This window comes from Limulus polyphemus, unplaced genomic scaffold (genome assembly GCF_000517525.1).
Source record: "Limulus polyphemus unplaced genomic scaffold, Limulus_polyphemus-2.1.2 Scaffold201, whole genome shotgun sequence".
NCBI classification, from domain to species: Eukaryota; Metazoa; Arthropoda; class Merostomata; order Xiphosura; family Limulidae; genus Limulus; species Limulus polyphemus.
This window is the reverse complement of record NW_013665811.1, coordinates 511,978-524,936: the sequence shown is the minus strand read 5'-3', so window position 1 is coordinate 524,936 and position 12,959 is coordinate 511,978.

The window sequence follows — 12,959 nt, the reverse complement described above, 5'->3', positions numbered from 1 at the left end:
CTATCCAGTTTTTAAAGTATGTTGCTACGTCTGACATCAGCTTGTTCCATATGTAGACAATCTCCCCAAATTAGTAGAGATTAATATGTGAAAGTCACGAGAACGTCTGAAATACCCGAATTTCTACAAAGCATTAGTCACTTTGATGATCAATAATTGATCATAATAAAATGAAAACATACAGTTTTGTAATGCTATATGTTTACGACGAAGAGTAATTACCGTTCTCCCCCCCCCCTGAGATAATGCGAGAGATGAAATCACAATTATTCTAAAAGTATTCTTGCATTCTTGAGACAGAGTTAACAAGTATAAAGCATGCACATGCTGTGCTAATCTTTCTTATTGCTCTAAGCGAAGAAGGGGAGAGCTAAGCTATAAAGATTAAAAGAGAGAGGCAGATTAAAAACAAACCGAGAAATGGGATTTTATCGAGAACAAGATAAAGAAAACGAACGATAAAATAGAATATATGAAGGACGGTGAGAAAATAATATCCATTTGGATGATAGGAACGAAAGTTAGATAAAATGATGGGGAAAAAAGAGAGAGAGCGAGGGTTATAAGAAAGAGACAAATAATAAAAATAAATGACAGACTAACAACAAAGAATAGCAGATAGGTACGTACAACAGCAATAACACAGATGTGATAGCAAGACTGGTGATCAAGACTAGAATACAAAATTATTAGTGCCGATATTTATTGACGACAGTTAATGTTATTCTCATAGAGAGTCTGGTACTTTGTTTGACAAGTTTCATCAGATATAAGATAATCGATAACATCTACTATCTATGATTAAACTACAAACAGTGATTGCTGACAATCAGGGGAAAAACAAAAGTTGGCGATGTCGATTGCTTTCCAAGGCCTCAACAAATCCGAACACGAAAGTCACCTTAAACGAAGTTTTTTTTGTTTTGTTTTTGCACACACACACACACATATATATATATATTCAATGTTTTGTCAAATATCAAAAGTTAGTTATATTTTGGCGTGTTTGGTTGATTGAAATATAATGTTAGCTGGTAAGAGCATATTTTTTAAACTTATATTCTACATTTGATCTAATAGAAGAAGTATAGATATTCGAAATGCACAACATTATTATTTATGCCTAATGGACGGAAAACCAAATGTATAAGCGCATTCAAAACCATATTCAAAAGGAGCTGTACCACTTGGATTGCAAAAAGGAAGTCACGTTTTCATGAAGCCCACAAGAGCCAAATCACACAATGTTCTGCTAATAAAAGGAAAGTGCTAATTGGTTCATTTAGCAACAATAAAGGCTCTAACAGGCAAGCATGTTTATTTTATCCTCATTTCATTTGCATACTTCAGATTATGCGCATTTAAATAAACTTGGATAAGTAAATTTGTTTAATTATTACTATCCATAACAATAGAACGAATAATGAGTTACTTCTGTAAATAGCAATTTCATTAAGTGGTAAAACGTCCCTTTACCAAATAGCTTAAAAATTACTGGTTGTTTGTATAAGATCTTGATTTTTGTCTTCCCTATTTTACAGCATGGTTTCTGGTTATATTCACCAATTAAGCTATACGTATTTAGGAACAGTTGAGCCAATTGTTTTAGTCGTTCTAACAAAACAAAAACCTGCTGCTCTACTAACGAGAAGCGAGAACAAATGACTTTGTTATGTATTCTCACTTGAGTTACATTTAGGAACTGTTATGTATGTGGCTCAGCGTGTGAAGAAAACTAGAACCTGCTATTTTGTTTGCGCGTATAGATATAATATTTCACCAGGGGCATTTGGAACACTTCTAACATGTGATTGAAAAATAGTCTGAATGAAACTGTATCGAATTAAAACATATTTCGAGAAAGATAAAGATTCTTGTGGAATCTCGTGCTCAAAAACCTAAAGGTGAATTTTAGTCTAGGAACTTTTATTTTGAACAAACAGCTTTAGCAAGAGACACTACAACATTTTCGAAATTTTGTACGTGAGTTAATAAGACACTTTATAATTTTAAAAATACTCAATCTTGTGCATATGAGTTGTAATAAAATTTGTATAGAAAAATGGAAACTTATAAATCATTAGATATTCTTTCTTAAAGTAAACTTTTATTTCTCTTAATTTATTTTCCAATTCATTAAACAAGAGCCTCTCACCTTGCTACAGAAGTATACGATGTTTACTAACAAGAGCCTCTCACCTTGCTACAGAAGTATACGGTGTTTACTAACAAGAGCCTCTCACCTTGCTACAGAAGTATACGATGTTTACTCTCATGTTTCCTTTGAAGAAAAAGCAAAGAACGTGATTAAGTCGCATTCGACCTGATCAGCTACGCATCAGAAAAAAAAATCTTATGTGCCTGGAGCACTCCTGTTGATTCCGCCATTCATCTAAGGTCATTCATAGCCTTTATTCGTCTTACAACTGACCATTGTCACGTGAGTACAGCTCGTGACACGCGCTCAGCTGATGCAACACGTGCAGGATTAAAGTAGCCACAAGGTTACACGAGATCGATTGCCCAGTTTCCTGGTTCATCGCTTACTAAGACGATTTGTGGTGGTAGACCAATGGCTATTTTCTGACCTACTGCAAATCAGCGTAACGCTTATCCAATTTACTGAGTTTACCGACAGAGAGCGCTACTGCTTCATCTCGCGAAAAATTTGTTGTAAATAAACAATCTTACGTGGTACGCAAAGTGCAGAATGGTGCAGTAGTAGAACGAGACTGAAAATACAAAACGAGAATACATCTATATATCTATATGAAACTACCTATCTAGTTATATATATAAAAGGATAAATAATCAGAACTGTTTTATAGGCGAAAAGAAATCAATAAACATTTCATTTTAATAACCAGCGAATAAAATAATGAAATTATTTTGACTGTAATACATCTGTATAAATCAATGATGCTAGGTATGTTTGAAATAAAAAAACTTGACTATACCACAATTCTTTATTGTTAGTACGCATGTCAATTCATTACTTTAGGTTTCTATTTGTGTAAATTTCGAAAGGTTAAATGAAATAAAACCTTCTATAATTATGTTTGAGTGTTTTTGTATATTTATAGGTTTCGTTTTTAAGACAATAATTAATTATTTTTAATGATGAAAAAGTTTATGATCTTCTCACAGACCTATCTGATTATTTCTTCTTTTGTTTATATTTCATATATATGGCAATAGCAGCATTTTAGATATATTGTTGTAAAACAGTAATTTTTGAAATATTTAAAAATATGAAAACGCATAACTGCACTTGTAATTCCTGATTAAACGACAATCTAATTACTTCTCCCTATCATAACTAGACATACTGCTAGACAGTTCAAACAATAAAATAAAATAGAAAATATTCAATCATGATTATAAATTATTACTTTTGTTTTTGAATCACAGAACGAGACCATCCCCCAGATTCTCTCAAAATATATCCGGACTTCTGATCCAAAGCCTATCAATCTTTTTTTGGTTGAGAGTGTCTGTCATAAAATTTAGACACTATTTTGCAGCTTTTTCACTTCATACCCAGACTTAACTTTTCCTGTCTATTTTTTTTTTGAATGAACACTAAAGGTGCTTATCTACAAAGGCCTGGTGGCGGCCTTGCAAAGAACTGGAACAGTTTGCTTCTGATGTTGATTTGTAAGTACAAATAAAAGACGTCATTTTTATTTATTAAACAGGATATCAAACATGTAAGATAGGAGATTGATCACTTTCAGGGAAAGCTTAAGTGTGGTTATATAAATTTTATATTTCAATTTTTATGTTATAATATAATTTTTCAACCTGAGCATCACTTTATGCAACAAATGAGTACAGGTCAGATACCTCCAAGAGTCAGTCATGGTTTATCCTTATTTAAAACTATTCCCTACAGTTAGAACAACTACTCAGCAACACTCGCCGCCTACACAGCTATTCTTAACCCCAATAGCGGGATTAAATATTACGTTTACAATGCTCCCATAGCTGAAAGTAAGGAGCGTGTTCAACGGCATATCACGGCTAGAATTTTGGATTTTTTTATCCTCAGCCTAGCATGTTAACCATTAGGTCACTCCAGGCCCTTCTTTGATTATGAATTAGTAAGCGATTGTTTCTTCATGGTAAGTCTAGCTATACCCAAACAATATTGATATTTGATAAATAAACAAATAGTAAGCATTTCAAAGACTGCAAGAACTCATCCAGGTGCTCAATTTGTACATTGCCAAATTTACACATACATGTGTTTTAAATCTGTCTTAAAGTAAGCGAGTATTCATGTGAGGTTTAAATATTTTTGCCACAAGCTCTAAAACAGTCTTTGTAACGTTGTGATGAAAACCTTGTGTTTTTACGATAAGAAAAAGCGGAAATACAAATGACTAAGTACGAGTATCACTTCAGTTTGTGAAGGAAAAGGAATTCGCTTTGAAAATCTTCCACCAAAGCTAAAGGCGGACGAGACCGTTGGTGTGATGTTAATTACATGAGAAGCCAAGATAATAGGCCAGCACAATAACAGGCTTACCCGTCACAGCTGTCAAAGGACTGTTATTTTTTGACATTTTAAAGAAAATCGAAAGGAACTTTCAATCGAATCAGGTAAAAATCGGTGCGCAATTATCGAAAATTTTCTTTAAGGCACTTTCAGAGATATGCGTCTTCGGCTGAAATTGGGCAATCATGCTTAGTGTTCGATTCTTCACCATTATTGATGATTATATATCTTCGAAGAACTCAAGTGCCAGGTTTTAAAACTGGAACGTGGATTTATAAGACAGTTCCACAAGTAAACCAACTGACTGACGTAATAAAGTAGTAGTTTGTTTTTCGTTCAAGCCAAGATTAGTCTTCATTTGTAAAGCCCGATTTGTGACATCAAATAGCTAATTTTTTTCGTAGCTACGCATTCGAAAATAATGTACACCATAGACAAAAAGCGTTTATCAAATACATATGTAAGACTTAAATGTACATTTATTTATCTATTAACGTTTTGTAATGTATTTTCTTACCATATCTCATTAATTTATCCAAAAAAATTCGTATAAAATGAAATTATTTCATTCGTAATGTTCAAAAAACAATTAAGAATAATTGGTTACTGCTGTGCTCTGTACAACAGAGGGCGACTCCGTTAAAACCTTATCCTATTCTGTACAGTTTAAAACACCTCGGTAGAAAAAATGGCTACTAAATTTGGTTTAATTTTCTTTTTACGTGTAACATGTCAGTTTTTATCTTCATGCCTTTTTCGTTCATAATTACACCATTATACTTTCACAGAACATCGTGAGAAGGAAATAAGAGAACTTACGCCATCTCATGTTTGGTGTAAACCTTCAAATTACCGTCTGGTTTTTATACCATTCACTCCCGGTGGGGTCAATATATATTGTAGCATGTTTGTGTGTGTGTGTGTGGCTTTCCTCTGTTAATGTAAGGAAATGACTAAATAAAATTAGGTGAAATCAGTGATTTCTAGGTAAACTACATACGGAACCCCAGCAGTAATAAAAGGAATGAACTATAATACTGATTCTATCTATGTTTACATTTTTTGTGACTCATTTGTTATTAGGCACCCTGTAATGAACAAAGTCATGGAACTCAAGCAAGTTGGTACATAAATAACTTAGAAAAATATTTTTAAAAACCGAAGAGATCCATGAAACATAACGTAATTCTAGGGTTAGAGAGCGATGCACGTTATAGAGATTTCTTATAATGTTTGATTAGCTAGGCTCGACTTGCTGAAACTGGTGTCTGATGTTTTAACCTTATTGTTTTGCAAGGCATAACAGGAGTGATTATGCTGTCAACATTATTGTACACGCTCCCGGTGGCACAGCGGTATATCTGCGGACTTACAACGCTAAAAACCGGGTTTCGATACCCGTGGTGGGCAGAGCACAGGGAGCCTATTGTGTAGCTTTGTGCTGAATTATAAATAAACAACCTTATTGGGCACATGAAATTGCTAATTATTTAGGTAAATGAAAAACAAATAAACAACCCATGGCCAATAATATGTGTTCAATTGCTTTCAAATTTGTAAAAGTTGCTAATTTTATAAAATATCTATACGATAGTCATAGAAAATTGAGAGCCACTTAACATTTATTATTTATTGTTCATGGCTTGTTTGTTTGCTTTCAATGTACACGAGTAAGTAGCGACTCCAAGTGTACAATAAGGCAGTACTTACATCAAAAGCACTTCTTATCACAAACTGTATAGAAAGAACGTTATATCCACCATCATTCCACGAACATGACTTTGGTTACTGGAGATACGCAGCATTTAGCTCATGATAATATCATACAACTGCATTAACTAGATATTTCAAGATGCCATCACACAACAGCACTAAGAATTATGCAATAATTACGTCACAAAGCAGCATTAAGCTTCTATCTCAGGATGACATAACACACAACAGCAGTAAGCTTGTACCTCAAATGACATAAAATACAGCATTAAGCACGTATCTCAGAGGGCATAAGACAACTCCATTAACTAGATATCTTAAGAGGATATCACACAACAGTATTAACTATAGATATCTTAAGCCTATGCTACACGACACAGTGTCTAACCCGAATTTCCTTGTTCAAAGAAACTCTCAGTCTCCGAAAAACCCGAAAAATAATATTTATAGTTGTTTGTCGTTTTGATAGATGTGTTTGTGTGTAATTATTTACTTCAAGCATATCTGGAACACCTACAAGTAAACGGATCGACAGATACACAGGTAACTAAGTCATATCGATAGTGAGACTGAGAGATTAATATCCTTTAAAACAATTAGCCAGCTTTTTGATAATGACAAAGCCATTTAAAAATAGGGCATCCATGCGATTTTTAGCCTTATTAACAGCAGCATTTATTATGTTAAAATATCTTTTGAGCTTAAACTGTTATTAGTGTTAAAATAAAAGTAACGTTCTATGGGATACGTTTATTAAGCTTTCGGATTATTTCAAATGTTTATTTATTATCAAAAACGGAAAAACAGTTTTTATATATGTGTGTGTGTGAGTATATAAATAATTACATACAAACACATCTATATATATGTGTGTGTGTGTGAGTATATAAATAATTACACACAAACACATCTACACATATATATAGATGTGTTTGTGTGTAATTATTTATATACACACACACACACATAGATAGATGTGTTTGTGTGTAATTATTTATATACTCACACACACACACATATATATATAGTGTGAGTATATAAATAATTACACACAAACACATCTATATATATGTGTGTGAGAGTATATAAATAATTACACACAAACACGTCTATATATATGTGTGTGTAAGAGTATATAAATCTATGTAATTGACGTTCGTAGAAATGTCGAAGAGTATAAACTACAAACTGTGTTAGTTACACATGTGACAGAGATTTGGCAATTTTTAAAACTATATCTATGTCTATGTCTCTCATTATATATAATGTCTACTCGACTGAAACTCCTGTCCTGGGTTGGTGTTACCGCAAGTTTTAGTAAGAATTTCTTATAACACTGGAAATGAAAACATGCTATAATATATTAGTAAAGGCATTCGACTTGCGCTGTTGGACGGTATATTTTCCTAGGTTATAAGAAAATTGTTTTATCGGAGCTATATATAATGTCTCTGATACATTGTGTAATAAAAACGTTTCGGTAACTTTTTTGAAATATATTTTACTGATTAAAACACGATGCAGCACTTACAAAATCTAATTCGTTCCAGAGTATTTTATGTAGGTAGCTATGTACACGTCTGTGTATTATAAACGTAATGTCAATGGTTTACAGATAAACATATCCATATCCTTACACTTTATATGTAAATTTATCAACGTGACTTGTTAAGGAGATGATACATTCTTTGCCACTAAACACACACATACATACAGATGAGTACGCAATAGTACATTAACCATATAAGAGAAGGCGGTTAGTCACCGAATAAATATACATACATAGGAGAGTAATAAGGCACTTTTAGATACATAAGATAAACTAATAATTTACTCCTACACACAACCGGTAGAGGTTAATAGAGCTTCCCACAAATAACAGAAGGTAATAGAGTTCACAGACAAAATGTAAAAGGTAATAGAACCTCCCATACACAAATAGTATAGCAGGTAATAGGAGACACAAACACTAAATTACATAGATGCCCTTCCTGCATGCCCATATATGTGAGAAGTTATTAGGTAAACTTAGGAAATAATACTTACTTTTTTCACACGTGTTGGCTACACACCCTTCCTACACTTAAGAGGTTGGAATGTGACCCGTGGGATTCATAGCTTTTAGGAAAACCAACGCTGATGGATGTAAGTAAATGTTTATTCGTTAGCTTGAATATTACAATTTATCAAACGTGTTAGGACTTTTAGGCTACGGACAGATAATTCACAATCAAAACAAGAGAGAGAGCACGCATGTTTATCTATTCTTGTCTTGCGATGTTAAACACGGCGTTGCATGTTTCAATGAAACTCTACCGAAACGACTTGGGAATTTAGAGGAGTGCAAAGAAAAGTAATTAAAGAATTAAGGATTCTCGTGGAATTGGCTTAAAATAATTTTATTTGTTCGAATAGGACAGCTGCTAATATCAATAATATTATGCATCTCACGTGTGAAATAAGCACAAAAATGGTTGCAAACTAAGAAGAGAAAACAATCGTTCATCCAACCCTGTCATATTTACAAATATTTTGTCAACAACTGCAAAGTGTAAGTTTATTAGTTACATGAAAATGCTAAGAAACTGTATAAATGAAATATGTCCAGATTTTTCCACTGAATATGTTTAGGTAGATCATAGATATAAACATAAATAATGAATAATTTTGGATAGATCATTCATAGATGTAAATATGACGTGATATATATATATATTTGTGTAAATATATATACAAATAATGAATATGTTTGGATGGATCATAGATGGATGTAGATATAGTATGATAGATATGTATTCCTATAAACAATGACTATGTTTGCATGCGTGTGATGTGATAAAAAGCTTCACCTCGTATAATATTTCGTATTTAGCCTAAAATATACAAACGTATTGAAACTGTAGTTCTTTTCGGTAAGGAACTATGCAACAAAAATCCTAGAATGCAAAAGAAAAACATTGTCAACTTAATTTTATAAATTAATGGACACCCACATTACCTGAGAATCTTGAACGCTATTTATTATTTAGTGGCAATGTACATATGCATTTTCATACACGTTCTCCCTCCTGGCAGCTTTCGGCTGACATATTACAGTAAGCCACTGGCTTGTGAAGGAGAAAGGCCTGTCTCACCGATTCAGAGAAGCAAAAAATACATATATTGTAAAAATGAAATTTGTATCAAAAGCCTGCTTCTTTCAAGTATAACACTGACAAGCGTATTAGCCTGGAGCCAATAATCTAAGTTTGTGTGTGTGTGTGCATGTTTTGAACCAGCTTTCAATATGGCCGTCTCTGCTTTCATTCATTCGAAGTAAATAGGTGTACACAAACGGAGCAGGTGAGATGACGGGACGAGAGCGATGAATAAGGGAAAATAAAAGGAAAGAAGAAAAATAGATTCGAAAACACAGGTGATACTGGTCGGTCGAGGGAGCGAACAAACAGCTATACAGAAACATTTACTGTATCCATAAAGATCAGTAGAACAGCTCGTCATGCCTGTACAGTCGCATGTTCGTGGGTTAACGTTAGAAGAATGACGGGAGCCAAAGAAACAAATACTGAACGTTCATATGTTTTGGCAAAATCTCAGACAGCTATAAGCCAAAGTTAACAACAGTTTTCTCTCAAGAATCTACTTGTGATCAAGTCTGATAATGAAACTTCGAAAGTGGAGGACTGTTAGTAACTACCTCGTCACAAATACCCATTAGAATTTATGCCGCCACTTGGGGAGCATATGATAAAATATAGTAACTAGCGTATTACAAATACCCACTAGCAATTTATATCATCGGGGGAGGAGGGGGGAAGCGTGAGGTAGAATATAGTAACTACCGCATTACAAATACTCACTAGCAATTTATATCATCACTGGTGAGGAGGGGGGCGTGTGGTAAAATACATTAATTACTGTGTGACAAAATACCCCTAGAAATTCATATCATGAGTGGAGAAGGGGCGTACAGTAAAACACACAAACCTCATAATAACCTCAAATTCTTTGTGCTTAATGTCTCTGTATACACCTGTATACCACGTGGCAAGGAAAGCATACTATAAAATTGTTGAAATATACATTCATATGCTACTTTAAAACTATTCGGTAAGTTCAGTGGCCAACATGGGGAGGGAGGATGTGCCTTATAAAAGTTATTAGGAGAGTACAACTTTAAATGAGAGCAGCTTGTTTAATAAAAACACTCTCATACGAGACCCTACAGTTCGAGCGTTGCCGAAAGGTGGTCCTTTCTTTTTCAGGGACAAACTAAATAGATATATCTAAGTGTTCGAGTTTTAGGGTTTCATAACTTTGTGTTAAATTGATTTCTTAAACCTACATGTTATTCTAACATCATGAATGCAATAAGAACACTTTGATATCCAAAAGTATTTTATTGTATGTATTTTACTCATTTTGGTTTTTTTAAATAATCATTTTTGTATTTCCTTGTTCCTTTTTATTCTACATTTGGTTTATGTTCACGTACATAATTACAGTTTCTTGGGAAATTCTTTTTTTTTGTGTGTGGGAATTAACACTTGGCATTTTGATACTGGGTGGATGTGGCATAAAATGATAAATAAGTGTTACCAATGTTTTTTTTTAAGACATTACTAAACTTTGTGTTTATTAATTTAATATTTTTAGTCTCAATAGAACCTTGTCCGACACAATGACTGAGCAGCCAAGTCATATCCCCTCGTTTCGATCTGCTTATTAGAAGGAGAGTAACCAATCAGAGAACATGTAACTGTTCAGTGACATGTCACGGCTCGAATTTGGGACCTTTTAATTCACAGCCCAGCACACCAATCACCTGGCTAAGCCCAACCCAATATTTATTGATGATATACCACGAAACTTAATATTAATTGCTTGTCTATACCCAGTACTAAATTTCAACCTGTCAAAAACGCCTTACTTGAATTTGCCCTTTAGATAAATAATTCACGTTCTTTTAGATATGCTTTCAAGCTCAATCTTCCCTGTTTTTCTAAATGAGTGAAAACATTTTTCGAATGTATTTCTTACATGACATTGTACTGAACTATACGTGAATATCTTTAAATCTCTTAACATGCCAGAGAGTGGTATTTACTTTTTAATATAATAATATGAACGTACAATAGTATGAGACATGATGTCATAACCTGACGTTGCCTTTAAAATACAACCATATACAAATATTACACAACCGTAAACTCCGATATCGTACTTAAATATCTGGTATTTGGGGTGACGGCTTTTTTCAGGCTATTATGTATAGCACAACCATTGTTGTCCACCTTCTGTTAAGTTTATTGCAAGTTTTTAGTTCTTTTTTCAAGCCATAAATATAATTATCTTATGTCTGAAGAAAATAATTGAAAATTTGAAAACTGTCTTTAAAAATAATAAACAAAAGCTTACAAGACATCTGAAATCAAGACGCGATACTAAAACACTAATTATTCTGTTACACATTTTTCTTTTTCTTTTTTGATAGTTCAACATGATTGGATCTTCAATTAGATAATTTTTAGATGGAGCTAATTTCTTCCACTTATAAATTATTTTTATTGAATTATAATCATGCAACCGACTAATAATTTACCACTGTCTTTGTGTCCTGCTGTCTTCTGTCTCTAGTTCAAGTTTTTTAAAACTGCTAGCTTGTTAAGATCTACCACTGGTGGCTCAATGGTAAGCTTGATAGCTTATAACGCTATAATTCGGGGTTCATTCCTTGTAGTGGGCTCAGTGCGATAGCCCATTGTGTAGCTCTGCGCTTAAACAAAACAAATAAATGTGTTGTTGAATCACTTCTCTCTATAAAACTGTTTTATTAAGATAAGGATCAGAATAACTATAGAAATATTTTAACTAATCCATTGATAAGAATAATTTTACATAAAAAAAATCTCAAATATAAAAAAAACGTGCATGGGAAAGTGGTATTAGAATACAGAATTGGATTTGGGAATAACAACTTTATCTAATATCTTCACGCTGCAGGAAATGAACTTCTTGTATAAACTGAGAGCTTATGGGTGCGTTATGTTCAACTAGTTTTATCTAAACTGCTATTTAACCTGTAATAAGTATTGCTCACAGAGTCAGACAGAAAATCAAGGTCTGGAGAAGAAAACCAGCTTTTTCTTCATAACCATGTCCGGGATCCTTTAGGTCCACATTATGTTGTAATGAAAGATTATAATTAAACGACCCGACCCTATAATAACAGACCATGATGTGACAGAGATCAAGTTTTACCTCCGTTTCTCTTCATTCCTTCAGGTCCCACTCCCATAGATGGTGCTGTTAATTATACATTACAAACGCACAGGACAGCTGTTAGTTCTGGTTAATTTTTGAGGAAATTTACGACTCTACCTAGATATTCAACGACACAACCAATTCTCTCGTGTTTTGAACCGGTTGCTACCACTGTGGGAACTAAGAGCCTTCCTTAGTGTAGAGACTAGGCAGACTCTGACTAACTGCTTAGCGCTAATTGTAGCCCATTCAACATAAATTAATCGATTAAATAATCAGCGTTTAAAGGATGTGGGGGGGGGGTATACAGATGATAGATATATTATTGTTTTTACTCTGCATTTCAATAAAATAAGAACAAACAAACTTTATAAGACACAGATTAAAACCATGATAGGCCCGGCATGGCCAGGTGGTTAGGGCGCTCGACTCGCAATCTGAGGGTCGCGAGTTCGAATCCCCGTCCCATCAAACATGATTG